Below are 26925 nucleotides of genomic sequence, written 5' to 3'. Positions count from 1 at the left end.
GTTAAAGAAAAAAAAAATAAAAGAAAGAAAAAAAATCATAAAAATCAATCCACCTGGAAGGAGGATGGGGAAGGGGATGAGAAGGAGGGAGGGGAGGATGGGGTCAGAAAGTGGTGGATGGAAGAGGCAGGTGTCTTGGTTTAGAGGAGCAGGAGATCAGAGGACAGCGCTCGCCAACTTGCCCTCTTGCCTTCATGCTCCGGGGCAGAGGAGTGAAGAGGAGAATCGGGGAGGAAGGTGGAGAAGAGCAGGAGGAGGAGGAGAGCGGGAGGAGGGAGTTCCTTGCGCGCTTAGGGGTAGGGGCGAGCGGCGGGCGGCGGTGTGAGATGGCACTCACATAAACACACATCCACATCATCTATACATCCGCACGCGTCCAGGCAGGGGCGGGCAGAGCCTCCGCCGCCCCCTCGGGAGCAGCCGGGGGAGGCGCCTCGGTCCCCCCGCCGGGAGGGGGCACAGCGGGGCCGGGAGGGGCTCGCGGGAGCTGCCGGCGCGGATGCCTTCACCTGGAGCTTTCCATCACTGAGCGAGCCGAGCAGGAGAGGCGGTCGGATCTGGAGAACTACGTCTGGATGGTTTAAAAAAAAAAAAGAGATTAAAAAAGGGAAAAAACCCCAACTCTGCAATCCTCTGCTCCCCCAGGCTCAGCAACATAAGGGACTGCTATATTTGAGGCTGTCAGGAGGATGGGAGAGAGAGACTGAGAGTCAGGGCGAGAGAGACGGTGCCACAGCAGCGGTAAGTGTCTTTGCCGTTCCTCCAGCCAGGCACTGATTTCCCTGGTTAGACTTTGGAGTGTGTGCAGATTACTTGTTGTAATATCTATCGCAGCATCTCTGTGAGCAGTCTACTGTGAAGCCGGCAATGGTGAGAGATCCCATTTTTGGCCTGCAGGTTTATGTGTTTTGTTTTTTTGTTTTGAATCTTATGTTGAAATTGTCATAATTGAGCAGAAAAGTTGAAGTAGAAATTACTATGATCTGCTATATGCTTCCTGTCATTTAACTGGGGAGCAAACTACTGCAGTGAATGAGTTGTGAAGAGAGATGTGAGGCTTTTAGTACAAATACATACTCCAGAGAAGAAATACCTATTTAAATGTGCTAATTTTTTATATTTGTGAGAGCTACCATGCTAATGCTTGAGGTTGAATCAGGAAGTAACCCAGCATATCGAGTTTATAACAATGCACTGAAAGTTGTGTTGTTTTGGAGTTTTGAATGATACTTGGCTTTGGGATAAACAGTTATCTCTGGAATTAAAAAAGTGCAGCACCAGGACTCTTCTCTTTTGCTGACAGGCAGAGGAGATGAAATTACATAAAGATGCACCGATTTTTTGTCTCTGATGTGAGGACAGTTAATAAGACTATGTGGAATGTCTGTGAACTGGCTAGAAGATGAACCGAGAGTTATTGTGACATAGAGCATGGAACTGTCTTTTTAAGATTTTTAAATCAGAAAAAAAATTTCCATGACTGTATATGTACTTCTTCAGATGTTTAGTTGCACATCTATTAAGCTCAGAAACTTCATGCAAGAGAAGTTAGACAAGATAGTGTAATGTGAGTATTTAGGACTTAATTTTTCTGTGTTGCAATATTTCAGAAATGCAGCTTAAAGTTTTTACAAAGTTTTGGGGTTTTTTTTTGTTTAAAAAGTAATGCTTCCTTGGAATGACACAATTTTAGTTGGTTTTGGTTTTTTAAATGAAGGAACTGGTGCCATTTTTTTTTTTTTTGAGGAGTTCCAGCATTCCCCTAGACTTCAGTGAGCTGTTGATGAGACCCTGAAGTTTGAAGCTATAAATAAATTATACACTCACTATTAGCCAAAAGCTATGGGGGGATTCCTGATAACTAATATTGGAATGAAATTTTCCAATTAATAAAACTGCCTTTAATTCTTGCTGAGTTATAGTACCACTCCTTCAGAAGTACTTTATGACAATCAATAGCACAAGATCTGGTCATTCTGATTAATATTATTACAAGAGTTATTGAGAGAATTAGCAATAACTGGACCATTACTTAAAAAAGCTATCAAATGCTCTAGTAGAATTTCTAAAAAATATATTTAATAAATTGATTTCAGTTACTAGAACACTTACCTACAATGTTTCAGGTAAAAAGAGGAGGAAAACAAGAAAAACCCCAAGCCCTAACCTTCTCCCTGAAACCCCTTGTCTATCTTGTTGTGAGGGAAAACACAAACTCTTGTTTACTAGTTTGAGGCGTGCTGAAAGGAAGACAGAAAACTGAGATGTGAACTATTGTAACTGAGGAGTGTTATATGTACAGTGGCCTTCAGCAGAGATTTACTGTTGATACACTATGGGAATATTTAAAAGATGTGGTTAAGAAGACAAAGTTTCAGAAGACAACAACTATATTAAGGAGGGTGAAGTGTTAAGCAGTCTTGAAGGGGGTAACAGCTAAGTAGTTTTATAAGTGGACTATTGAACATGCAGCACTTCTGTTTCATACACTTAGAAAGCAAATGCCCATGCAAAAGAAGTCAGAATTTGCAGAGCATGACATGAAAGTGGGAAGATAGCTAGGGATAGTTGGGAGATAAAAAGTGTAGGTTTTAGTTTTTTGGTCAATATGAAGCTGAAGGTTATATTTTGAATTCTAGGTAAAAATAGCAGGAGAACAGGTCTTGATTTCATTTTATAATGAGGGCAGATGTACTAAGAATGAAAACAGAAAATAAAGACATCTCACTGCCTGAGTTCTACTTGAGAATTTGAAAGAAAGCAACTTTGAAAAGAAGACTTGAGGAAAAATATCATAGCAGTTAAGATAAAGGTGTGATTAAGAGCTCTTCTGTTAGAAAATTATAAAAGGTAACTTTAAGAAATGCATATCTTTGAGGACTGCTAGCACAGATTCAATACAGGAAGGTCATGACTGGCAAATTTGCTTGAGTCCCCTAAATAAGTTGCTGACATGGTGAACTATTGGGGAACCAGTGATATGATTTATGGGAGTTTCAGAAAATGTCCAGTTCTGTGCTCCACAAAATATTGGTTTGGAGAGTAAATTTTTGAAGGAGTGCTGGAATGAATTCAAATCTGACTTAGGCATAGGGACCAGAGGGTGTCAGTAAAGGTAAAGAGCTCTGTATGGAAAGAGGAGGTTAAAAGCATGATGCTTTAAGTGACAGTCTGAGATCCAGGTTTCTTTCCTGCTTCTTGCAAATCTGGTATGCTTAAAAAGGCTTAATCTGATTTGCTAGAAATATAGAAAAATTTGTTCCACTGAACAGATTCAACACACTGGAAATGATCTGATTAAGTTAATGATAGAAATATTTATTTTAAATAATTAATGAAAGTCTTTACAAAAGACATCATAGAAATCTGTATGTTAAGAATATACATACCAAGGTATTGAGCCATCTGAGGTGTTTGGTTCAGTAGCATTGAGAAAACAATAGTTCTTCTAAATGATTTTGTCTTTCTGCTTGTAGCCTGCAACACAGATTTTAGTTCCTACAAATGTACTGCAAAATTTGCCACTGTTGGTTTGCTCCCTCCTTATGCTCCTGCTAAAGCTTCTGCATTGCACTTTCTCTCATTTTCAGAACAACCTCAGTCATTTGAACAATTTGTTGTGCTCTAAAATGCTAAATAAAATCCACCACAGTTTATACTGCATCCTTAATTCCCTAAGAATCAATGTGAAATAGACATTTGGTTACTAATATTATTTTGGTAGGTCCTTCACAGTATATTTTCTTCCTTGTGTGCATGGCTTCTCTGATGCTTTTTTCAGGGTCTGTTATGCGTTGGATTACCAACTTTTTAGTTCTTTACAAAGGAAAAGTACTCTTTCTGGAAGTGATGGGGTCCCTACAGATTCTTATCTCCTGAGTGATTTTGATCAAAAACACTCTATTAGGAAATGGGCTTGCAAATTATGAAATTGTTAAAACTTTATAAGATAAATGCATTCTTATTTTGTTTAAAGATTTGGAAACTTCATAATGTGTGTGTATGTATGTATAGATGTATTTATACACACACACATATATTGAAGAGCAATGATTCTGTGTCTTTGCAAGCTGGAATAGCAGCAACAGTAACATTTTCTAGTTAGTGGAAGGAAATGTAATCTGTTTGTTTTTATAATTAATTTCTTGGCTGATTTATGAAAATATCCCTAAGTGTGTGAACCATAAGAAAATTTATCTTTGCTCATGTGCTGGTTTCTAAAAGGAAGTTCAGGATGATTTCTCACTGTATTTCACAAAGGTAACAAATCAATTTGAAGATGTTACAAGTGGATATGTAATAAGGAAATACTATGTCAGATTCTGTATGTTGTGAATGCAATAAAACATTAGAATTTCTATCCATGCTACAGCTGACATTCCTGATCACAACTTGTTCACACTTATTCTGTGTAGTCATCCACTCAGACTAACTCTCAAGCTTACAGAGCCATGAGGTTACATCAGAAAGATGCATGCTGTCATGCACTAGTTACACCACCATAGCACACCTCTTTACATCTCCTTCAGGACCGAACTTACACGTCAGTCTTGGGAAAAATTGATGTCTTCTCCATTCCCATATGTAGAAATAGAAAATACATCAAACTCTTTCCATCCATCAGAAAGCTCTTTTGGGAATTTCCTTTTTCAGCATGCTCTTAAAGGTTTTCTTGTAAATGGTGTTAAAACATGATGCTGTCTTTGGAGAACCTTCAGCTTCTGAAACTAAAAGCAGACAAACTTTGCAGGTAGTTCACTGCAGTTCCAGAGAGGGGTAAAGAATGACAACTTTTCACTCAACATACAGAGACTTTGGCTTCAGCCTCCTTCTGAGTGAAAATTGTTCAGTTTTTAATAGTTAAAGAGTTACTATATTTTTTGGGACTTCTAGTCTTCGAATCATTTTGATTGAGGCTAAATATACTGCTTTGTAATTGATGTAGGCATAGTATTAGACCAGTTTTTTGGGTGTCTTCCCTTAGCAAATAGCATCACTTTGCAAGAATTCACAAATCCCATTTTATTTTTGTTGAGCTTATAGTCTTGATTGAGTACATGATGGGCATTGCCCTGTGGCTGTGGCATTCCTGCTATAGGTAGTAACCACCCTGCTATGTGTTCAAGCAGGAGTAGTGGCTGCACAGATGAGCAGGTAAATGAAGAAGACTGTTTGGTCATAGTAACAGAAGAAGCTGATCTAAAAGCATAACGTCCTTATAATAATATTTTGGGAAGATATTCAGGCACTGAACTTGAAAAGTTGTAATTCTTGCTCAACCATGAAGAGACATATTCAGAAGATTGCTGCAACATTCTCACCACAAATGTGCCCTCAAAACTAAATGGTAAATGGGAAGGATATTAACAGAAATTTACTTCTGGGAAAGGTGATTAATTATTAACTCTTTAAGAACACACATATCATATGTTCTGAAAGATGACCCATTGTTCCCTTTAGCTTACTCCATAGACTTTCATATACCATTTACTCTTGGTTATTCACGGGTTTCTGAATAGACTTGAAGTGTAATGAGCAAAACCACACCAAAATGAGTCAACAAAGTCACAGTATATGCTTTACCTCTTCTTCTGAGGTGCTTCTCACAGAGAACATTTTCCAAAAGCTAAGTCCTATAGACACTCCAAGAAATTACTCTGGACAGGCTGGAACACTTGGTGATATTCAGCACTGTTGATCTAATGAAGGCATTCAACTTCATGATGTTTACTACGATGTAATTATGATTATTACTTATCTTTACATTTATTCTTGTGATGACTTGGTTGGGGGGCAAGCTATACTGAATGGAGGAAACAGAAAATACTGACAACTTCAGGAACTGTCTTGTTCCTATACAGGAATTTCAGTATGGCTAGAACAAAAATACCTTTGAAGTTCTGGACACAGAAATGAATTAAAATTCTATTACTTTGTTTTTCCTATGCTTGCTAATTTCTTTCCTGTAGGCATCCATTGCTTGGTATATTGTACTACAACCCTCTTTCTACCAAATTAATGATATTAAGATTTGTAAGTATAATGGCACTTTAAAAACCAACCCCCCCCCAATGAGGTATATTTCTTTACCTACTGTATAGGTTACTTTGATGTATAGTTCAACAATTGTATATATAAATTTTAGATTTTTCTTTTTTACTTTAATTGTAGGTACATCTTTTCACATATATTGAAAAAATGTAGATGTCACTTTAAAATGTAGTTGCCTCAACCATTTAATTCACATTACAAGTCTATCCTAAATATTATTTAGATTAGAACTCTGCCCTAGATGATTTTTTATTATCAAGGTCCTTTATTCCATTATAAACCTTATCATCATCGTGAGAAGTAGGCATGATAATCATAAATCAAGATTGTGTTGCACTGAGGGCTGTAAACAAAAATGGACCCTGAATCAAAGAACGTATGACTTAACTAAAATACTTCCTTTTTTTTGCTGTTCTGTACGACCTTTGAAGAGCTTATAGCTAAGGAAAGACTTCTGTGTTTCACAGCCATGCTACCATGATCACGTACAGATGTCTTCAAGATCACCTCCTACCCGAGAAAAAAAGTCCAAGATACTATCTGCAACACTGTGCCATGTGTAATGATCATATATAAATGCTACAAAATGTAGCATTGAATATTTGTCTGAAAACTGTAGCAGCAGGCCACAATTGCTTCTGAAATGTGTACTTTCTAGACCCCTTTTCTAAGTTAACTTATTTTTGAGGTTACCAAAACCTCTTGCACATCAAAACTTATTAAAAACAAGCATATGGACTTTCACATGATATTCTTTTAAAAGATAAGTTCTCTTAATTAAAAATTTTTATTTCCTTTGTCATTCAAAAAAAATTAAATAAAATAAATAATTTACTCATTCTTGTATTATGACCTTATTCTTTGTTTGGCTTTTGACTTTTGCACATCTGAGGTGATACAAGGTCCTGATTTCTCAGTCTCATGCTGTGCTAGATGCTCAAAATGTTCTTATTCCCCTTTAACATATGCAGTGTCATGTAGTGTTGCTGCTTACATAAAACTCAGCTCAGGGAATCTGGGAATAAAGCCATGACTTCTCTGATGTCATAAAGTCTCTCTCATGTGTGTGTGCACAGCTTTTCAACTCAAAAACCAGCTGTGTAGTATTTCCTCTGTTTGGACTTTGGAAGATATTTCTTGGACATTGAAACAGCTTCAGACTGAGGAAGACTGTCTGTTACGTGTTTGTGAAGAGGCATAATTGAAAACGTATTCCAGATCAGATAACCAGGGAGAATAATTTATTAAGAGGGCCATTGGAATATAATTTAGAAAACATGATATATAGCTGAAACGTCTGTAGTTTTGTTTTCCCTCTTGCATATCACAACTGACTGATTGCTAAGATCTAAGTATTTATTTGTCTTATCAATCACTTTGTGCCTGAGTCGTTCACTGATGGGCATAATCCTCTGTTTGTGACTTCAGAAGGCATCTCTGGAAGAAATTTGAATGTCATCAGCAACGAATTGAGACATTACTGAAGGCATCAGGTAGGAGGAAGACGTTTGCACAAGGGGCATATTAATCAACAACTGGAGAAAATAAGCAGCATCAAAGCAGAGCAATTCAGTTGAATTTGGATTAAATTCTTGCATATTTTCTACAAATTAGAAGCAAGACAGACTGATTGATTCAAATCATGCAAAACTCTATTTTCTTCCCTAGAAAATAAATACAGGTTGAGAAAATTGGGAAGCATTAACTGTATAGAAGCACTAAAGAGTCTACACTTGAAAGGTCATTACTTAATGTCTGTTATCTCTGTAAGTTTTCATTAGTATCCATAAATTACTATCAAGATTCCTTCTCTGTCAGTCTTTGCAAAATAGTTCCTTTGAAGCAGCACAACTTTAATTGTAAAGGAATGTAAAGGATTTTGCCAAGGATTTCTTTCAAAGATTACAAAAATATGTTGAAATTATAAACAATATGTGCATGATTATATAGGATTATAGGATTTGTGAATGAGAATAATGTGTAAGAGAAAGAAAAAATTATCACAGGTTTTTGTTATTTTGCTTCAACAGAAAATGATTAGTAGTTTCATATGTCACATTCAGCATCAAAGAAAAGCTGGCATATGAGAAAATATAACGAGTTGAACACTTGCAATGTTTATTGAAGATAATGTCGATAGCAAAAATGGCATGCTATTTTCATGTATTATCTAAGATTAAAAAAAAAAGCAGGCTTTTTTTCTGAGGATTGCTTAAAAGTCAAAGCAGTGTGGGTTATGAGAAACTTCTCTAAAATCTGTAATGGACATGCTTGTTCTTTGAAACCTACAGTAGAGTAACTGAGAAGTTTAGGGGATCCCAAGAGTTTATCTAAAAACTACCTGTAGGTGGTATAATAAGATCTGGAATATTTTGCAGTGGAAAACAACAGACTGTAAATAGCCATATGCAAGAAAGTGATTTTGGACTTTTTGTTATTATGCCTGGGTTTATTATAGAATTGTAATGATGCAACAGCAAAGCAAATACAAAGGTTTACCTTCTATTGAGGCTTTCTTTGAATTGGCTGAGAAAAACTTCATGTATTAACTTGAAAATAAAACTTAAACAGAACAGAATCAGTTTCAGCATCAAGCACACTAAACACAGAGTTGTTTTACTTTATAATATAGGCCAGATTTTAAGGAAACTAAGAGATATAGAAATTCTTTTAATTTTTTAAGACAGACACTTTGTCAGATTATTAACAGAAGGTTCTATTGCAGGAGATTTTTATTACTCTCTACTAATTTTTTCTTTATTAATTACTGTGTATAAAGATATTATTGGATTTGCATCTTGAGTTATAATTATTACTTAGCATAGTCTGTTTTATTGCTATTTTCCTTTGATTTCCTCATCACCTGAGGTTTTCCCACATGTTGGCTGGCATGAAATTAATTTTTTAATTTGTATTCTTGGTTTATCTTTTCTGTAATTTGTATTTTATTGCTAATGTCAGACAAAGAAGGAGATGAGGGAAGTATAGAGAACACAATCCTTCTTCAGTTCTCATTGCCACTTATAAAGGCAGCAAATAAATGTATTCTGTTATTGCAGTAAAGTCAGAGTCCTTGTGCCTTGAGATACGTTAAAGAGACTCTCTAGCACTCCAAGAACTGCCAAATTAGATGATGCCAAGGGAAAAAAAAAAAAAAGGAATAAGGAAAAAACACTTCCACGTAAAATTCACACTGCATTTAACAAGTATAAGAGAAAAACACTTATCCAAAGCTGAAAGTACAGGTCACTACAGTTGAGTTGAAGAGCAAGGCTTTCCACTGAGTGGCTGCAAACACAGGCCAGGGAGTGCAGAAATTGTGAGAACCATGCAGGGATGGATCCCCTTTTCTCTGCTTGGTGCTAAGTGAGGGGAAGAAGGAAGAAGTCCACATAAATTATTCACCTTTTGTGTTACAGACCTGCACCTGCAAATGGATAATCCCTCTATCAGTTTTGCGGAGGTTCACACAGCATACACACAAAGTGCTGTTCTAAGTTACTGAGTTTTTTCATATACTGGGTAGAAGCTGTCACCTGAGCACCATTGGGAATCAGGTATGGTGCCTATCAGCCTGTCAAGTCATATTTCTCCTAAAATACTTTAGTTACTCGTGTGAAATGTTTGGGGCATGGATTAGTTTTCCAATAAGTATATTTCTTCTCACTCAAAGCTTGCATTTAGAGGGTCTGTTTGAATATAATGAAAGCAAGCAGTTAAATTCTATTGGCCACTAGCAGCTTCTTACCGTTGTTTTCATTAACAATTTGTGCATCTCTTTAATAGCTCTTCTAGATCTCTTTCCTCATTACCTCGATAGGGTCAGGTCTTCCTTTTGCCTTGTAATTGTCATCAGGCTTTTGTGGCTAGCCTTAACTCATAAGGACTCAAAACCATCAAGAGACAAATTCTTTGCTGGCATAAGCAAGTGCAGCAATGCTAAATTTGGTGAAATGCTGACTGTTCATTTTAGGACTGCTTCCCCACCCTGAATTTTCCTGCAACCCTTAACCAGTACTACTCTATGAAGCATATTTTGCCACTGGCAGTGACTGAGGAATTCTAGGTTTGATTTTAAATCTGTTACCAAATGTATTCTGGCTATGCTAGTGACAATCAGAGCTGCACAAAAATTACCCATTTTTGTTCTGTAAGTGTCCATCTGCAGAAATGATGATTTTCTGCCTAAATATTTTATTCTTCTGTGAATGTGCAAAAATATTATTTTTTTCCCCTCCTGCCGGTTCTGCTGACAAGCAGAACTTTTTCATACAGCTCTATAATTAGGCTCCAGAGTCCTGTGGAGACACACAGCAGAGTGGTAGGCTTTATATTCTGCAGCACTCAAAAGTTTCAGTTCGCAGACCTGTGTGCTTATATCTATCCCACCTCTTTACAAGGTATAACTAGACTTTTCCATTCCCTTTGGATCTGTCCACCTGTGTCTAACAAAAATGAGAATTTTGAGTGTTTCTAGTCCTAAACTGCAAATCAGCGCTCAACCACTGTGTGAAACTTTTGACAGAATCGAATGGAGTTTCAGGTCATCATGGTAAATACCAGCTGAGAGATCTTGCATTACTTCAAGTATTGCAATGAAACTATAAAATTTATATAAAAACATATAATGCTAATTGTATTTTCACACAATTCTTTTCAGCATGAATGTGAATTTTTGTTGTGGCTTCCATCCCATTACAGTGTTCCTGATCACAAAAGTCAATGATTTTGCTATAGCAAAAACATAGCTGTAGAGATATAGATCACTGGTATAAGTTGCATGTGGAATATTATATATTGCTATTGTATGGCCTTTGAGGAAACCTTCCATTTTCCTTTAAGAAAACCTTCAAACCTTTAAACACGTTATTTAGAGAACATGAATCTTTGCTACTTCAGGCCAAAGACAGCCGCAAACTTCAGTAAACTAGTAACATTACTTTTACTTCCTAAAAATAGTTAACACCTGAGATTTCCCATTTACTAATCTTCTCTCCAAACCATTCAGAAATATGAACTGATATGATTTTTTTAGCTTCATATTGGTGCAGTTTGGAGAAAAGGTTTTCATGTTACAGCTAATGTGAGTTGCTGCTTAATCTTAGCACGGCTAACAGCGAGAACATTTCCTGTCCTTAGCTCATTTTTACAGGTTTAATTAATAATGTAGACAGTTGAGTCTGCCTGCTTGAACTAAAATAATTAGCAGAGAGCAAACAAACACTTTAGGTTTCACTTTATCAATGATGTGGTGTCACTTTAAATAGTTAACATTTTGATCTGAGTGACCGATCATTTATTGAAAAGTGCCTGGTTACCCTGACAATTCAAGCAAGAAAGCTGAGCTGTGAGAAAAAGTAGGATCCTGTAGCTGCTTCTGATCAGCAAGGGCTACAAGAAATGAGGTGTTAAAATGAATGTTAGAACTGAGGGTATGAAAAGGTACGACCTGTCAGAAAACGAATGGTAAAAAATCAGAGAGGAGGGCAAGAGGATAGAAAGGGGTGTAATGCAGCTCAATGACTAACTGATTAGTTAGATCTCCATTTGAGGTCTTCCAGGAGAAAAGTGTCTCATGTACATTTAAATCTCAGGTAGTGATTTGCTCCTCTGTACATTCAGGGCAAGAAAAAAAAAGTCTCTCCTAGTCAAATTTATTGGCTTTTTCCTCTAAATATTGTTATTCTGGGGAAGAGGAGACCCAGATCCTGCCAGGAAAGCAGTCAGAGCTTATGTGTGGAGCATGCTGAAACCAGTAGCGATTGCAGCTTTGAGCCAGGGAAACATGTACACATGTTCTGAGAAACTTCATACACAGTCTTAAGCTAAGTCTACACTTAACAAACCTTGACTGCATTTTAGTGAAGCAATCTTCGGTGCAGCCCTGAACAAGCACCTTGAAAAAAGAAATGCTAATTACACTTAATCTTTACTTCATGGTGTGGAATAGTACTTTTGGATTATAGCTATAGCCATTTTGTACTTCTATCAGAAACATTCAAAACCACATTCCTTAATCTCAAAAATGTCCTTATTTTTGTAGATTATGTCTTGTAAACCCCAATATCTCTTTTCAATCAGGTTTTATATTTCCTATTATAAAAATCACAAAAACATTGAATATCTGATAAACTCATAAATTTTTTAAACAATCTCTTTGATTCAGTCAAATGTAGTTCCCTTTCAATGGCATAAAATATTCAGAAAAACAGGTCTCCATTTTGTTTTATTCAGGAGACTAGATAAAGATGCAACCAGTGCCATGTGAGGCTAGTGAATAATATTATTTTCTGGCTGGTGCAAACTCAAAAAACTATCTGCAAGGTTCTTACTGCCCACTTTGATAAATTACTTCTGTTACTGCAGCCCATGATGAGGCTTCTGAGCTGTAACTCACAAGTTTTCCCTCCAAACTCTTTTTGTTAATCATGATCATATTTAGAGCCTTAACTGCTTTTCATAGTTCACACTGCATTTGCAGGATTGACAGAAAAACCACAAAAATATTTGCTTACCTGTAGTATTTGGTACAAAACCCATGGCACAACGTTTAATATGACTCCCTTGTGTGCCATTCATGTAAGGTTACTTTCTAGAGAAAGATCAAGCTTTGGTTATATTTTTCAGTAGGGCATGCTGCCTTCAACAGTTGAAAGACAGTGCTGAAGGTCTCTTTTCATTTGAGTAGGAGAGGTTTCCTGGAAGTATGCTCTGACATGGCAGGAGCTTTTGATTGGGTTTAGCTACAGCCTCTGTGGGAAACTGGCTCCATCTCATCCTTGTGCTGGGTGGGAGATTTTCATCTCCCAGTGACACCAATACAACAGCACTGAAGCACTAGCTGTCTGAATCACTATTTTTTCCCCCTTTGGAAACAAGCAACAAATTATCACAGTCATTTAAGAAAAAGGGAGACTTAAAGAAGCTTCCAAATGAAGTGATTCTATTTTTTATTTATTCATTTGTAGTAATCTTTGATCACCACATTTGTGTTCTTATTTGTCAATGAAAGTCCAAGTATGGGTGTGAAAAAATAAACACTTTATTTTGTTTAAATATTTTTTTCTTTTATGCTGTTTTTCTTTTTTAAAAATAAAATTCCATTCCTGACTGAGATTTTGCTGGTGATCATCATAAAACTGAAAAAACCCTATTTTTAATCCAGCTCATCTATTAACTACAACTGGTTTTGAGCAACCAAGGACCTCATTTTCGCACTGTATCTATTCTTCCATCTGTAGAAACTGATGATGCCAGTACAAGGGAAGGAGTCAGTTAACTGTTCATCCTCTCTTCATGGCTTTTTCTGTGACACAGAAAACTCTAAAACTGGCAGCAAGAAGCAGTTAGAACAGATCACTTTGTTGCCAAGGTAATAAAATCCATGAGCTTTCAGAATAAGCAGATTTATTGTATGATATTTAATGTTCATGGCTGACTAAGAAAAAAATGGTAACAGTTTTCATGGGAGATAAGGTGTACATCTTTTAGAGTATCAGTTTAGAATTTTTTGGGTAGTTTGTAGAGCCTGTACTAGATGAGGTGTGCACCTAGGAGAGGGGAAAGTGGTCTTTAATTACCCAAGACTGCCAAGCCCAATGCCTCTGCATCCCAAGCGCTTATTTTAAATGCATGTATGCATGAGTGCACAAGAAAAGGCAATGCTGGATTTTTTTTTCAGAATTGCAAGTAAAATTCAAAAGATTTTGAGTTGTGATTGTCACTTGTGATTTCTGAGACATGACAGTCCTCAGTAAGGGAGAGTGACCAGGAAACAGTCAGTTTTCACGCATTCAGGCTTAACTGGGATTTTGTTTGTCTTATTTGTAACCTCTGCTACTAGTATATAAAAATATGACTTGAAATTTTGATTAATATGTTTTTTACTGCACCATTAAGCTTGTCTAGTTTACTAGCAGCATGGGGAAATTCACAAATACAACATTTTTTTCTACTCTCCAAATACAAATAAACAAGCTTGTGCAGGCATCCTCAAGGACCTGTGTCCTGAAATACATTTATGGAAGTTAATGTTCAGAGGATATTTATGGAAAAATTGAAGTAAATAATGTCAAGACTCATATTACCAAGGTGCTGAATTGGGGTAAAGAATTTATTTTAGTGGAGATAAAATATCCCTCCGGCTAGAGAAAGAAGATACTCCAGAGCACTGGACTGAACACAGATGCCTTGTAATTGAAACCTCCATATTTTTCAGCCTGTCCACTGTGGCTCTGTGAGTGAGTGCTCCCCTTGGAACTGAAGGGGGGTAGGAGAGGAATTGTAGGAGAGGAATTCAGAGCACAGAAAATACTGATGATCTTTCTCAACTCTCATCTACTTCATTTGTCAATATGATGAATCTGTGTATGCTCAAGGTTTTAAAAGATAATGTGGCTTGCTATTGGCTCTAATGGGGATTTTTTTTTTTTAATAGCACGGAATGTTGCATTTCAGAGTAATTTTATTCCAATATGCTCATTTTTCGTGTAAACAGTGGTCTGCTGCCATTTGGTCACATACACGCTGTTTTGCTACAGAAGCTGTTCATCAAAGTGTTGACATTTCATTTTAATGCACATTTGGAAAACAGATATTGTTGGTGGCGGCGATTTTGTTTTGCTTTGACTTGGGAAATGTCATATAGTGTATGTGAAAGCTCTGTGCACTTCAAGGAGTTTGCTCCCAGGTGAAAATTCCCAGACATTGTAGAAGGAAAATTAGCCACTTTAGCTCCACCTTCTCTCACAACAAAGTGCAGCCTGCAATAATGCAGGCAGAGTTAAAACAAATGAAAGGAAACACTTCCTCACAAAACGTGAAGTCACTCTGAGGAGTACAGTAACATAGTTCATGGATTTGATTTTTGAAAGGGCTGGATAATTTTATGACCAATAATAATATTTTTAGTTATGCATGCTAAGTGAGGTATAATTGGATTTCCTGCTTCATAGCGTCAGCTACAGGATCACTACATCAGTACAGGGGCCAGGAAGGGATTTATATACACACACCCACATACACTCACACCCATGCACACTTCTGCATGCAACAATGAATTTCAGTGATGTGTATCAAGGAGTTCTCTGAATCATTGTGCATAAGCCAGTAGCTCTGAATAGCTCAGGCCAGAATCTACATGTCAACAGGAGCCATGTAGAGGAACTGTAGTTATTGCAGTACATGTGGAGCGTGTGGAAACGGTGGGCATTTTGTCCATTTTTGAATGGACAATGGCAAGTCTGGATGTCATCACAGGAGGAAAAGAATTTGTGTAAAATCCAGCTTTTAATATTTCAAAGGCTTCTGGCAATATGAAAGTCTCAGTTGATACCAGAGTGGCAGCTGCTGGTTGTAGACACAGTCACTAAAATGTGGTTGTGAGTTTCATTAACACATCCTTCATTCTCCTATCATGGTCATTTCAGAAATCAACAGAAATAAAAAAATAGAGGAGCATATAATGGATGCAACTTTTAAAGACTACTTCTTTAGTAATTCTCCCAGTGCAAATTAAAATTTTATTTGAAAATTTGGAGGATAATTGCTGAAGAGAAAGTCCAGGCTATAAGTATGACAAAGTAGCACATGAAGCCTCTTTTTTTTTTTCCTAACATGTTATCTACACTGGCACATGAACCTATGAAAGAATAGGCTAATTAGTAAGGTTATTAAAGGTATCATATATCATGATCAGCTCTTTTGGCTACCAGAATAAGATCTTGAAACCTCTTCTATCACTGAGACTAGCTGTAGAATAGGAGAAGGGACACCAGAAAGAAGCCAATTAAGATCTGTATGTTCAGCATGAAGATACCTAGAGCATGCCAGAAGCAAAAAGTGATGACCGGGAGAAGCCCTATATCCTGCTGAGGCCACCACAGTTTGACACAGCCATTAACAGTGCATGTCACTGAATCTCTTCTTTCAAGAGTTATGTCTTTAAAATAAAAGTACAACACTCATTCTCCTGAAATGCAAGAGGATAAATTTCATTTCTGGACTATCTGTAGTTTGAGCCATTCCCCAACCAAGTGTGAGTCATGGGTTCAGTTTCATGAGGAACCAGGGAATGGGCAAATGCACAGGTGCGTTGCCATAGCATGGTTAGTGGTCCCTGATCATGCAGGAAGGAGTTAGCTAGCTGCTGATGAATGGAGAGAGAGGAAGCTTCCAGCTGAATGCTGGAGGAAACTTCATTGCTCCTGAGAATTGAATCTTTGGGAGGTAGTCATCAGTTCTGCTGCCAGAAATGTATCTGCTAAATAGAAAATAATGAAACAGTCAGCAGTAGATCCAAGCCCTCCATGAACCTTAATTTATATGGTCTCACAAAGTTTTATTTAGTTTATCTCCAACTGCTGTTTCATTCACTTTGAAACTAATAAGGAAAGATGTGAACTGCAGTATATACCTCCAACAAATCAGCCTCTTGCAGATTGCCCCCTCCCTAGCCAGGCTGCCTACTCTGTATTGTAAAGTGTGATTGTAGGTAGCACACTCAGAACTGGAAAACTACAGCTAGAAGCATCCTCTTTTACTTACAGTCTATCCCCCTCACACAATGGACAATCTGCTCAAACTTTTACAAAAACTCTAACTATACCAGGAAGCTTAAACTAATAAAGTGTATGTGATTTCACATATCACAGAATGGTAAAGTTGGAAGGGACCACAGTCGATAATCTGGTACAGCTTCAAACAAATGTAAATTATGAACTGGATGATGCAGGTGATATTTAAATTATCTGAAGAGTGGTAGACAAGAAAAAAGCAGAAGTATCATTACAGCACAGCCAAAGAGAATTTTATTACCTTAATGATAGCCTTGATATGAAGAATTATTTGACTATGATGAAACTATCAAAAGTATGTTAAACAGAAAGATGTAGGCCAGCATATTATTATAGCAAGGTGAGTCCAGAGGGCAGAGAAAAAAAATAAAAGGATAAAAAATATCTGTTTAATTTTATCTGGGAAAATTTCTGATTAGTCACCTAGAGGGTATTGGAAAGTCAAGGGAAAAGCCCTCCCTGTTCTGTGAAAGGATAGGGCAAAATTGGTCATTATGTAGATAATTTTTCTCAAAGACAACAATTCACCTCAAAAAGCATCAAAAAGCAGTATATTTGTGGGCTAATACATAGCAAATACCTCAGTAATGGGTAGAAAATTTAATTTATACAGAGATAATAATTTTGTTTGTTTTGTTGAATCCTTTTGTAGGATTCTACACCAGGAAGAATGTTGAGAAAAGCCGTCACCATAGTCAAAAACCCAAACAGATTGGAATACATGTCAGGAGAACCACTACAAGAAGACAAAAGGATTAGATGGCATTTTTTATAACAGAAAAACAAGGGAATTGTGTATGATACTTCAGACTACATGGTCTGAATTCCATTGAATTCTATTTTGTGTAATCCAGGACTCTCTATTCTTTAAAAATTGGGCCTCCAAATTAATTTCTATGTTTTGCCTAATTGTTACTGAAGGCCAAAGATAAAGCAGAGCATCTGGAATGGTATTATGCAGCTTCAAACAAGCCCATCAGCTGTCATTCTAATTCCTGGAAAGGCATCATTTTGAAAGGAAGGATGAGAGTGAAAAAGGCAACAACATGAAAAAGCAACAGAGTAACCTAATTACTTTATGTTCCTTCAATTATAAATATATACTAGTTTATGCCATACAACATTTTCATTTAAGAGAACTATCAATGGGGAAATGGGTTGTATTTGTGTTTGTACTCGCTGTCACTGTAGCAGTGTCATTTTGTGTGTACTGGTGGTCTAGAAGACCATGGCAAATGTGTTTTAGAAAGGTTCTGCAACTCATCCCAAATGAAAGAGGAACTGTACTTTGCAGACTTTCTTGAATGTTTTTTCCCTTCCTGCCTTGTTTTATTGTTATAGAACTCCAAACCAAAAGTAATTTCCAGTAAAAAATAGAAATTTTTCCTTTGTGCATGGAAAGCATAATTAAATTACTGATGCTTTAAAAGATGGAGTTTAGATCCTGTTAAGCAGATTTCTATTTGTATTGATGAATTCATTTGACATCTGCTTACTACATAAAATATTGCTGCTATCATCTAATGACCAGACATTCTGGCTCCATTCACTGGAAGTGTCATTCAATAGCTGCTCTTTAGTACTAAATGTTGCATTACATGGAACGATGGAGTATTACAGATTTAATATATTTTAATTATTTTTTTCCCAATGTCACAATTGAGCATTATGAAGCAGGTGTTCTGTAAGAGTCAAACACTGTGCATTATCTACAAAGCAATTTTATTAAAATTGTTAGAAATGTTTGTGTCTGAAGTGTCTGAAAGCTTTAAAATTCATGTAAGCATATTATCCTCTGCCCCGTCATTTCCTTGGAATACAAATGCATGCAAATTTTCATTTCCTTACATACAAGAATTTTTTAAGAGAAGATGAGTGTTCCTTACATTTTCCCATTTAATTTGCAAACTCTCTGCTTTAGTATTCTCTCTGCCATTTCTGAATGCTAAAACAAAAAATTCCTATAAATCAATGGAAACCCTGCAGGAGTTGGATTGGCACAAAATGCCACATCTTGCTGGACACTACATTATTTTTATGAGGTGCTGTATGCATTCACTATGCCCTGATTCCACAGCAAATGAATTGGACTGCAAATAAACTTGCAGTTTTGGATTAAGAAGATGCTCAACAGGAGTAACGCCAATAAATTTCTCTTTAACTATGTGGTACACTAGCTAAGTTACTCAATAAGTAATACTATTTTATTTGGGAGATTTAGTCCTTCTTTGCAGTAGTGTGAGAACATTCCCCTTGGACTTTTGCTCAGAAAAGACTGACATGATGTTTCAGGGAAGAAGGAGAGAAAATTACAACAGCCCTACCCTTGAATCAAGATTAAAGGCCTTCTTCTCTAATGTGCACAAGCACAGTGAATAGTTGGGTGGAAGGGAAGGAGGAACTTGGACTGGGCAGGAAAGTGGGTGGTGATTCTCTAATAATGATGCTGTCAGAGAGCTGTGGGAAAAGACAAGAGGCCTGAGGAGGGACTTGAAGGCTTGTTTTCATATGCTCTTTTGTTAGGTAGGTGGTTTCAAAGATTTAGCTTCAGCATTGACGTCACAAAATCTTTAGGCAGACCATGGAACATACCACCACATTTTGAACAATTATTGTGATGACGAAAGGACAGCAAACAAACTAATATCCATTTGTTATAAATAACATAGTAACATTAGGGTAAATTATATAAATTGTTGCAGGAAATGAGAAGCATGTTTATTTTTTATTGAATTGACCTGGGATTACATTATCAAAAAAAAAAAAAAAAGAAAAAAAAAGATAATTCTGAAAAGTTTAAGGGTATTTGCTGAGAACAGAGAGGTTGGCTCCAAAACCCAAATGCAGATATCGAATACAAGTGGCTTTCAGAAAGGCTAAGCTGCCAGGGGCTCTCTTTGTCTCCCTTCAGTGGCAGATGATGTCTCTTTGCTCTATGTTTTAAATTGGTTTAGCTGACACAGTATAAAATATTATACTTCTGAAAATCTAGCTTAATTTATTACATCTTTACTACAGTGTTTTATTTGACCTACAGCATGAGAGAGGATGTTATGTCCCAGCATATGTCCTTCCTCTAAATTTTATTTCTAAAAGTACAGGCAGGAAAGATACTGAAGGAAAGCTAATGGTCAGTTATGCTGGGGAGGATCAGGGAACTATTTACTTACCCAAATGCGGGCAATTACTATGTCAGTTTTGATATTTCAGCACATCACCTATAGTAACTTTCAAAGCAATGCAGTCCATTCTAGATGTATTGTTTTCATCTCTTTTCTGTTGGTGTTTCCCTTTAAAACATCAAACACGCCTAGAAACTCCCAGCATCTGTATGTACTTTGCAGCTGTCTCCATCAACCCACTTATTTGATCCTACCTTCAGAAAGATCTCATTCTTTATGCTAATTATTAATTAATTAGGGGTAGAATTTATACTTGCATAGCAGATCACTTCCCAGCAGCCCTGGCTAACTGGAGAGGTCCCAGGTGAGTGGAGGCTAGCTAGTCTGACACCCATCTATAAGAGTGGCAGAAGGAGGATTTGGGGAACCACAGCCCTGACAGTCTGCCTTTGGTTCTAGGGAACAACATGGAGCAGATCATCTTGAATGCAATCATGTAGAACATGTGGGACAACCAGGGGATCAGGCCCAGCCAGCATGGGTTTATGAAAGGCATGTCCTGCTTAACCAACCTGATCTCCTTCCATGACAAGGTGACCTGCTTGGTAGATGAAGGGAAGCCTTTGGTTGTTTTCTACATGGACTTTATAAAGCCTTTGACACCATTTCCCACAGTGTTCTCCTGAAGAAACTGGCTGTGCATGCTTGAACAGGAGTACCCTTTGTTGGGTAAAAAACTGTCTGGACAGCCAGGTTCAGAGTGACTTGAGTTACATCCAGCTGGGGGCCAGTATCAGCTGGTGTTTTCCAGGGCTTAGTACTGGAGCCAACCTTGTTTAATGTCTTTATCAACAACTTGAATGAGGAGATGGAGTGCACCATTAGTTTGTGAATGACACCAAGTTCAGTGGAAATGTTGATCTTCTGGAGGGCAGGGAGCTTCTACCGAGGGATCTGGACAGGCTGGATTGATGGCCCAAAGCCAATCAGATGAGATTCAGCAAGGTCAAGTGCTGCATCCTACACTTGGGTCACAACGCTCCCAGTGCTACGGGCTGGAGGCAGGGGCTGGGAAGCCGCCCAGTGGAAGGGGACACAGGGGTGCTGGAAAACAGCAGCTGAACATGATCCAGTGTGTGCCCAGGTGGCCCAGAAGGCCGATGGCATCCTGGTCTGGATCAGCCAGGCTGTGGCCAGCAGGAGCAGGGCAGTGACCGTCCCCCTGTACCCAGCACTGCTGAGGCCACAGCTCCAATCCTGTGCTCAGTTCTGGGCTCTTCACTGCAAGAGAGACATTGAGGGGCTGAAGCGTGTCCACAGGGGAAGAGTCTGGACCACAAGTCCTGTGAGGAGCAGATGAGGGAGCTGCGGATGTTTAGCATGGAGAAAAGGAGGCTCAGGCTCATCCTATCTCTACAACGGCCTGAAGGAGGGTGTAGTCAGGTGGGGCTGGTCTCTTCTCCCAGGTAGCAAATGGTAGGACAAGGGCAAAAAGCCTCAGGTGGCACCAAGGCATATTTAGATTGGGGTATTATGAAAAAATTTCTTCCCTAAAAGGATTATCAAGCATTGAACCAGGCTGTCCAGGGAAGTGGAGGAATGATCATCCCTGGAGGTATTTAAAAGACTTGTGGATATGGTTCTTAGGAACATGATTTAGTGATGGACTTGGCAGTGCTGGGATAATGGTTGGACTTAAGGGCCTTAGGGTCTTTTCCAACCTAATCAATTTTATGATTCTATCATCTGTGGAAAGAAACTGGACAGGTCTTTTTCACTATTTATCCTTGTATCCAAGGAGGTTTTGCTAACAAAGATAAATACATGAAATGCATCACTCTTAATGTCATGATAAATACTTTCTAAGAATTCTGTGGACATTCCTTGTGCACTCAAACAGAGATTTTTTTTTTAATTTTCCAAGGTTATAGTAGAGTGCTGTAGCATAGGAAGATGGAATACTCTACACTGACCAAGGAGAGATAAAGTCTACGAGGCAGTTGCAGTGGGAATTGTAAAGCCTCTGAGCCTTAGCCTCACTATCTGTGAAACAGATATGATAGTTATCCATCTTTCAAATCTCCAGTAACTACATGTAGAGGAATGTTTCTATTACTGAGCCTGAGCTGGTGATATTTACATGCAGGTAGAGTCACATCACCTGCTTTCTCTGACAAACCTAGTGAGATGCATGCTAAGATGGACACCACAACCTCACTGAACTCAGTAGAAACACTCCCAATGTGTTAATTAGCTATTATTTAAAATATTAGCATGCGCTACATTTTTAAAATTGGCAGTAACACTGCTTTCTATTCATGAATTCATGTCAAGTGTTGCTTTGTTTGTCAAGGCAGGGCAGTGTTTTATTTCCAGATCAATTTTCTCAAAAGCAGTAAAAAGTGTTTGACAAAATAAGAGAATGTTCTGGTTAAAGGTGGTAAACCTTTTCCAATATGTTGTTCATTGTATTCATTTTGAAATTTTATTACATGAATTTCTGTGTTGACTACAAAGTGTTGAAATCACTATTTGAAATGAAAACATGACTGATTTTTTTTCTCTCCTGTTGTATTTGATTCTGTATTTTACATTTTTGAGTGACTACTTCAACAGTTTAAATCTTCCTAACAGGAAGATTTTCTGAGATATTTGCAGAGAAAGTACCCTTGCAAGCAAACAAAAGACAAATGAAAGATTTCATGTCTTACTAAATGAAGTGAAAGGTCTTTTTTTTAACCTTAAAAATATTTTTAATTTTCATTAGTAATCACCCAGTAATTTATTGCTTAAAAGTAAATTAAAATATTTAGGAAAATGAAATAATCACTTTAAAATACTCAAATAGCAGATCTCAATTCCCAATTTACTTGTCATATGGAGCTGAGTGAAATCAGCATTGAATTTAAAATTTCAGATTCAGATTTTTAAAAGATGCATTTAGGAAGAAGTTCTGGCACGTTTGAATTGTGTGTATATACATGCATATACACAGGGTGATTTAGTTTACATACACATGTAAAAACTATTCCTTATTTTTGCTTACAGTGACAGGCTCGTGAATGACACAGGAAAGAACTGCCCTATCTATAATTCAGTAGCATAATAAAATCATCCATGTAAAGTAATTTCCAGAATAACCCTTTTCAAGTCTTTCATTTTGCCCGAAGCATTTTACAGTCAATGCACAGCTACAGCTTGTACTTCCTAAGATGTCATCATACTGTTTATACTGGTTCAGAGATTGAATGGAATATGACCTAAACTACAAGAGGGACCAGATGCTACAATGCATTCTACATATATCATTTCTATTGCAGTCATATGTATTCAGATCTATTAGTTAGATCTGGATTTCAGAATCATGACTGTGGCTCTGATATTTAGATAAAATCCTAATTCAGTGTCTGAGACATCAGCTGGAGTAAGTCTCCAATTAATGTTGTATCTTGCATAGTGTTGACAATCAGACATTATTTTTTGCAACTTTGTAACACCTCTTATTTCTTCAAATACCTTAATAAATCACAATTCCAATTACATTTTCTCAGATTTTTAACTGAGAAATGAGATATTGCATCTTGAAAATATTTTGTATTAAAGAAAAGATTTTGAGTTTTAATATTTTCCTTTGTTGACTAAAGAAGTAAACAACATATTTCTCAAACCGCAATTCTAAAGCTTTGAAGTCTTTTAGTAGATCAACTTCTTTAATGAGAGAACATAAAATTGCTCATGCTTAGAAACATCTTTTCCTTTGTTAAATAATAATCAGCTATTTTCAATACTTCCATAATGTACCAGTGCTTTTAGTTACTGAGAGTTCTCTGCAGTACAATTTGTCTTTCAGACTGTTCCATTTACATAGCACACTCGTTATTTGCATTTAAGAAGAGGAGACAAGATGATCACATAACTTACACCAAAAGCATCAAAATAATAATGCTTAACATATATAGCAAAACTTACCATAATAGATAAATATTTCTAAAGGTTCAACAACACAGAATTCTAAAAGAGAGAAATAACATACACTCGAGAATTAATTAATCACTTTTTCCTTGTAAAACTCTGTGAATTCTGTAGCTTAATTTAAATTTAGAGTAGCAATTGAGAGAAGCAATTAAAGAAATCTGTATGAAAAAACATGTATAGTATGGAAAAAACCTTCTAACTATATTAAACCCTTCCATCATGAGCTGTGCAACAAAACCACGCTGACTTCAACTAAGGACCCAAATACTATAAGGGTGAACACCACCAACTTTGAGGAATACTGACAGTTTTGTAATTCAGAAGTCTTTGCCTGTGTGCAGTGTTTTCCACTTGTGTTTCTCTTTCAGCATTGCAGCTATATCCATACAGGTGGACCAAATGAATGCTACCACTATATACATACAGATGGACCAAATGAATGCTACCAATCTTTCAACACTAGTAGTTTCCCTTTAAAAGCTTTAATATCTTTTGTTATAATCTATCTGTAGTATTTATGCATATTTAATCATGGTAAATGTTGATAAAAACAAAGAACAAAGCAAGTAACATTTGAAGAACATCTCTTTTTTGCCTATATTTAGGTTTTGTTGTTTAAAGTACTCTGTGCATTGTAGGCTATCCATAGCCATATTCAACTGAGAATCTTTTTCTATTTCAATGTTTAGCCCAGTGTTTCTAGACAGTCTCCACTATCTCTCTCTCCTTAAATCAGAGAAAACACTGCAAGCCTGAAAAAACACCAGGTAGATGATTGTTCCCGTCCTAGAAGGATTTTTCTTTCTCTGGTAGGTCGTTTGTATTGCCTGTTCTGCTTACAACCAATGTGGTAATACTCCAAAGAACAAAAAGCAGATCTTAACTTTTCTGAAGAATAAAGATACTCAATTTTTTTTTTGTGCTAAGAAGTAGCATTGATTAAATGTATGTTAAAGGATATTTATTGACTGCTATGTTACAGAGCAAGCAATATCATTCAGTCTTATTTTCTCTTAAATGCTGAAGGCAATGCTGAACAAATGGTAAAAATTAAACCAGTAGGGAATGAAATCTACATTATATAAAAAATTAGATTTTTGGTGGCAAAAGCTCTTGTCCTCAGTTTCTCCCATTTTGCCTTTTTCCTAATCAATTTCAGAAGGCAAACATATTCTTTAAAGTTTTTAAATGGCATGGTGATGCGTCTTTGCAGAAAGTGGTTTAGGTAATCTAAATGTTACCTTATATCTTGACAGATGTATGCTTATTGTAATTGCTTACTTTGCGTCCTGTACATGGAAAGCCTGTGAATCTCAGAAATAAAGTACTATGTAATGAATTAGCTCCAGTGATAACGACCCTTTTTATTGTACAGCAGAGTAAACAGCTATTAATTTAAAACACGTAAATTGGAAATCTGAGAACCATATCACTCGCTGTAGTAGGATGTATTTCTACAGAACGTGATTACTTCCATAATTCTTGAATATATAAGAATTGCTGTGAAGCAGAACAGTCAGATATTCCCATTAAGAAGCATCAACTGCTACCTCATTAAAGGACGAAAGACTCTGTGGTCATGAGAAGAATCTACAAGTCATTCCATTTCTAAATTAAAACCTGAAATAGTTTGAGGATAATGAGAATAAAGATAAAGGTTTGAAATCTTATTATTTCCTATGAAGAAATAGTATATTCAGCATAGGTATGCAAGAGTTGAAATATTATGACAAACCCCTGTCTAGCTTAAAAACTGTTGCAAGTGGCCTCTGAAAAGTGGGCATACTTTCAATTGAGAGTACTATTTTGGAAAGGAAAGAAAACACCAAAGAAATTGAAACCTGATTCAGTATGTCATAGAAGGATATGTGCACTGAAAGTTATTATACATTTAAAGAGATATTAATTTTTCAGTTCTTTAGGGTTATTCCAGAGCTTATGCTTTGGTTAACAGTAGCTACTAGGGTGTTTATGACATTTGATGCTACTTGGCTGAACACAGGGGAAGTCCAGGGAGTATAACCCTAAAATCTCCTTTCTTGAACTGTCTTCAGAGCAGCTGTCCACTACTGGGGTTCTGAACCACCCTCAGGAGACCTCTGGGATGCTTCTTTCACTCAGCTGCCTTATGAATGAATTTTAGGATTGTGATTTAGAAAGTCAGAATTCTGAAATGGGAAAGAAACATGTCTCTTTCTTATACTAGGATGTCTAACTTAGGCAGTTTGTTATGATTCTAAAAATCTTAATGTATTGAGTTCATTTTTTTAGAAAGGAAGAACAATTGCAAAGATTTATTAAGATTTTTTTTCCTTTGCAAAACTACACCTTTACAAAACTCTTTTCTATATTAATAGTTAATATTTTATTTTTTTCCTTTAAATTTATAGATCACCACATAGAATATATTAGTAAGACAAAATAAAGCAAAAGAAGTTATATAGCCCATGTAGAGGTTATAGAAGAGAAAGTCACCTTTGTCAAATTTTACTGTAGAGTTTTAAATATCCTGAAAAAATGATAATGCCATTTGATGAGACATAATGCACATTAGGCAAGCTCTTTGAGCAGTCAGTTTTGTTAATGTAACTGGATAGCTTGGATTTAGAGTGAAGGAGGCAGCTTCAGCCTTGGACTAGCTGTAATTCCTCTCCTGGATTTTCTTTTACTCTGCTCTTTTAGTATGCAGTTCTTCCGTGCATTAATTTAAATTCAGTATTTGGTGATGGCCAGAGCATAACAGAGGTTCGGTGAAGCTCATTATCAGAGACTCCAGGATGCACATAGTCCCTGCTAACTCCTTGCTTTTCCAGTCCCAGGTCCTGACTAAAGGTTGTCCTGAAGATCTCTGCATCCCAGCTCATTGTTAAGGCCTGTGCAAATCCTGCCCTAAAGCTCTCTTTTTTCAAATTTACTGCAAGGGTCTGAATGTTTTTTGTCCTCAAGCTCTATTCTTTCAGACTGATCATCAGAGTTTGAATGAATGTTGCCTCTGGGTTTTCTCTTTTCAGTTGCCATTTCTGAACTGGATCTCTTGCTGCACTCAGATTTTCACCTTTCAGCTTCAGTATTTGGGTTTAAAGACCCACTGGTTATAAAAGACTTTCTATTTTAATATTTTATTGTGTCATGCTTCAGTTAGATGTTATTGAATTGCTCTTATTGATAATGTCCTTTTTACATTTCTCACTATTCACTGAGTT

General features: G+C 36.9%; 1 protein-coding gene across 2 annotated transcripts in view; it reads left to right on the top strand.

Moving 5' to 3' along the window:
• Positions 1 to 387: 387 nt before the first annotated feature.
• The window catches only part of CNTN5 (contactin 5), a 604610-nt gene continuing 578072 nt past the window's right edge, over positions 388 to 26925 (top strand). For both annotated transcript variants that reach the window (XM_030945129.1, XM_030945140.1), the window contains exon 1: positions 388 to 741. The gene's annotated coding sequence lies outside the window, so the exon portion shown is untranslated. The remainder of the gene's footprint in view (positions 742 to 26925) is intronic.

This window comes from Camarhynchus parvulus, chromosome 1 (assembly GCF_901933205.1).
Source record: "Camarhynchus parvulus chromosome 1, STF_HiC, whole genome shotgun sequence".
Lineage (NCBI taxonomy): Eukaryota > Metazoa > Chordata > Aves > Passeriformes > Thraupidae > Camarhynchus > Camarhynchus parvulus.
Note: the sequence above shows the minus strand (reverse complement) of the source record. Positions and strands in the feature narration are given on the sequence as shown.